This window comes from Petaurus breviceps, unplaced genomic scaffold, assembly GCF_028583685.1.
Source record: "Petaurus breviceps papuanus isolate PSGF00001 unplaced genomic scaffold, PetGlider_PUasm1.0 91133, whole genome shotgun sequence".
Lineage (NCBI taxonomy): Eukaryota > Metazoa > Chordata > Mammalia > Diprotodontia > Petauridae > Petaurus > Petaurus breviceps.
The window spans coordinates 34761685-34766005 of NW_027187419.1; the positions used below are offsets into that span (position 1 = coordinate 34761685).

Genomic DNA, 4321 nt, shown 5'->3' on the forward strand with positions numbered 1-4321 from the left:
CTGATGCAAATGTTTAAAAGAGAGAAAGAAAGAAAAGGAAAAAAACACCCCAAGATACCTTAATGCTGAAAACCTGAATAGCACTGTTTTTTGGCAAACTCTTTCTGGAATGACCTTTCTGGTTTGTCTGGTGGTTGGTTTAGAACACTGAGGTTTCACTTGGTGGAGTCTTTCCTTGAGCTATGTTCAGCTCTCAGTAGGGCAGGCTAATAATACCTCTTTCCCTCTTCTACAGAGCAGGGGCATTATTTAGGTAGAAAGATTTACCATCCAAAAGGAAGGAAAGTGGTTAAATACATCTGAGGAGCTGTGCAATTATCTGGAATGTCTTACAAATGATTGCTACAACAACAACAACAACAACAAAAGGTAATTACAAAATGCATCTATCATACAACATGCTTTTAAAGTCACTATTGCATTGTGTTCATGTTCCCTTAAATCTTGTTCCTAAAAGTTCTCAGCCCTTTGTCCATCTGGGATCTCACAAAGACAGTTTGGTGAAACTGACATGGAGAGTTGCAAGTAGGGGTATGGTGGGGAAAAGGTAAGCAAGGACCCAGAGAAGAATGGAGCCTTCAGGGTAAAGATCAGCCTTCAGTTTAAAGGTCAGGCAAGCTGGCCTCTAGGAGAGTCAGAGTCAGCAGAAGGAGTAGTGACAGGGTGTGGTTGGGGAGAAAGGGGTTTCTACATCTCATTCAGGTCAAGCAGAATCTGGGTCAGCTTCCTTTGTGTGCAGAGCTGCTCCTCTTTGGTGCATTTCAGTTTATCTTCCAAGTCATCAGTTGTCATTTCTAGCTTGACTACCAATTTCTTAGAAAACTTGGCATGGGTCTCTGCCTCCTTGCGTTTATTGGTAAGAATGTTTATCTCCTCATATATGTCTTCTCTCTGAGAATACTTTTCTTCAGCAGCATTCAGACACTTAAGGTTCTGGTCCATCTGTCTCCCAGAAATGGGATTCAGGCACCTTGATCTGCTCTTCTGTGTACTCCAAGTGCCCCTCAATGATCACTCAATTGAAGGCCACCTCCTCCTACTTCCTGCCTACTCCCTCTGTGATGTGTTTGACCTCTTTCAGCTGAATTTCTTGCAGCTCCATCTTCTCTTCCTCCTTCAAGGTCCAGTTTTCAATGACTTTCACTCTAATCATTTTCTTAACAGTATGCTTTTGTACCTCCTTTTCCATTTGCTCAATTTTACTTTTTAAGTAGTTGTTTTCTTCAGTGTACTTTTTCCAATTGTGTTTTAAATGGGATTGTTAAATCTTTCTTCTACCCCCCATTTGACATTTAAAATCCTTGCTTTGAGGCTTAAGATGTAGATAGATTGACAATCCTGTCCTCTTCTGAATTTGTGTTTTGATTTTCTGTAGTAAGAATCTATGATCTTTGCGTTTCCATGTTGCTTTTTTCGTGGTGTTTGCCTTTTTTCCTGACTTTTAAAGTTGATCTGCGCTTCTCAGGCACAGGGGTACTGTCTCATGCTTCTTGTGCTGAGGGCTAGGGGCCTGGTTACTGTCTTTGTGTACTGGGCCTCAGGTGCAGGCAGCTGGAGGCGGTAGAGGCTATAGTTTACCTGGTGCTGAGATGGAGGTGGTGGTGGTGCCTTGTGTGTGCAGAGGCCAGGTGGGATTTTTCTGCCTTTCTCCCAGGTTACACTGAACCTTGTGGGGTACGGTGTGTGGGTGAGGGTAGTCTGGCTGCTGGTGGTTACCTCCTCATCAGGAGTTGTGCTAGAGCACTAGTAGACTCAGCTGCTGGTGGACATACGTCTGCTGGTGCAAGTGGTGATTCCCTGCTCTGTTGTCTGCCAATCCCCTTGTCTGTGTAAAGGCACACAGCAGGGAGAAGGGATGTCCTAGTGTTTGTGTTTGCCCATTCTGCCAATCTGAGACTCTGGATCTCCCACTGGTCCACTGAGGTGGGGCTTGCCAGGATACCTCCCATGCTGTACTGGTTCCCTTCAACCACAGCAAGAGGGGCCTTCCCCACTAATCTCCCTAGTCTCACATGCTAAAAGACTGCTGCACCCTATCTTTCTGCCAGCTCCATTGTTCCAGGATTTTTACTTGGGTGGCATTTTCTGCATTTTTCAAGGTCAATAAGGGAGGATGAGAGGAACGTCCTGCTCACTCCTCCACCTTGGCTCCCAGCTCCAAAATCCACTTTTTTTTTCCTTTACAACAACCCTAAGAGGTAACTACTATTATTATTTCTAATTTACAGTTGAAGAAACTGAAGATGACAGAGGTTAAGGGATTTACACAGGGTCCCACTGCTTATAAGTACCTGAGGCTAGATTTAAACTCACATATTCCTGACTCCAGGCCCACTGCATCACCTAGGTACCTCTATTGATTCTTTTTCATTTGTAATTTTGATGAGTATATAAGTTGATTAACAAGAAATATTGGTAGATTAAGTAATCACTATTTATTCATTTGAATAGAGAGACAAACATTTTCTTATGAATGAATGCCTCTTGCACAGCAGGATGATTTATCATTGATTCTTGGTTTCCTCACAAAAGTTCTATTTCTCTACATCTCCTTAAAATTCAAAATATATCTCATGTCTTCACTGTTTCTCATCACCTAAAATATGACACAGCTTTTATAGAAATGTCCTACAGATTTAAGTTCTTTTTTCTCTTAATAATCTGATTGTTCTTTTATCCTAATGTAACTCTTCAGTCATTGTTCTCATAGCAAATCATCAGTTTGGACAAATCAAATCTCCCAGGAAATACTGATGCAATAACAGCTAATTAACCAGGAATAGAGTTTTGTCTACTTTGAACACTTATATGTCCTGGGAAGCATATGTTTCTGGCCTCGAGTAAGAACTCCAGGAAATATCAGTTTCCAGTGAGGAAATTATGATTCCAGGGCACTGAACAATGTTGATAAAATTTTTCTGTGGTTACCGGAAGTAACAAGGACTCAAGTTAGTATTCATGTCTTCCACTCTCTATTTGTGAGACCTTGGACAAATTACTTGGGTCCTCAGTTTCCTCATCTATAAAATAAGAGAACTAGAAGAAATAATCTCAAAAATCTCTTCCTCATCTAAATCTATATTGATATGATACTATGATGTTTGTGAAGACAGGCAAACTAGTTTTGTCAGGTCACACAGCAAGATTTGGCTGTACAGGATCATAAAAGCATAGACTTTTAATTTAAAGGAACTCCAGGAGTCATTCTGTCTAGTTCTTACCTATTTCATGAATCCCATCTACAACATTCACAAGAAGCATTATCTAGCTTCAATTAGGTAACCTAGTGACTTACTGACATGTTCAAGGCAGCTTTTTTTTTCTATTTTGAACAGGCAAATTTCATATTAGGAATTTTTTCCCTTTTAAACATGAATATTCAAAGTGTCTGTGACCTGATCATCACAATGAACTCTTAGTATGGGAAAAACTCCACCTACACAGATGGTAATCCATTCACGATCCAGCAGACAAGTCCTAAGGACCTGTCTTTTGCCCACATAGTCTTGCCCAGGGACACACAGCTAATGAGTAAGTGTTGAAATTCACATCCAAAGCTTCTTATTTTTAATTTTTTTAAATTAATTTGCTTGTTTCCTTTTAGTTTACAGGATTCAATTCCACAATTCCTTGAGTTTCACATTTTGTCCCCCTCCTTCTCCTCTCCCCCATGGCGGCATATAGTCAAGTATAGGATCTGTAAATTCTTTCATACTATATATTAGTCAGGTTATAAAGATGGATTGTATCAGCTGGAATTAAAAATGGTAAAGAGGACATAAAACCAAATAAGAGAAGAAAAAGAAGGTATTTTGCTTCCACCTGGATATAAACTCAGTTCTTTCTAGTTCTTTCTCTGGATGCACATATTTCTTTCCATCATGAGTCTTTTGGGACTGACTTATATCACTTTCATTGCTGAGAGGAGTCCAGTCTATCAAAGGTGGTCATCACACATATGTTATGTCTGTAATTGTGTACAACATCCAAACCTTCTTGATGCCATCATTGCTACACTGAGCCAGATTTTGCCTTCCTATGTTTTCTACTTATGAATTATATTTATGCCCTTTGGGGTCAATAAAAATAAGCCTACCTTACTTAGCAATAACCATTCCATGATTATTTGAGACTATCATCATGCCTTCCACTTTATTTCTCCCCTTTTATTGGCTAAATATCACCAGCTCTTTTACTCAGTACTTTTACAACATTGTTTTGAGGCCTCTTGCAATCCCAGTCATTTTTTCAAGATATATTTGGCTTCTAAGTTATGGTGCTGAGAACAGAACATGGTACTCCAGATGTAGGGCATAGATAG

The 4321-nt window shown here is 40.0% G+C and overlaps 1 pseudogene; it reads right to left on the bottom strand.

Annotated features, from left to right (window-relative positions):
- Positions 1-656: 656 nt before the first annotated feature.
- Positions 657-1189, bottom strand: LOC138154924 (tropomyosin alpha-3 chain pseudogene; annotated as a pseudogene).
- Positions 1190-4321: the final 3132 nt, after the last annotated feature.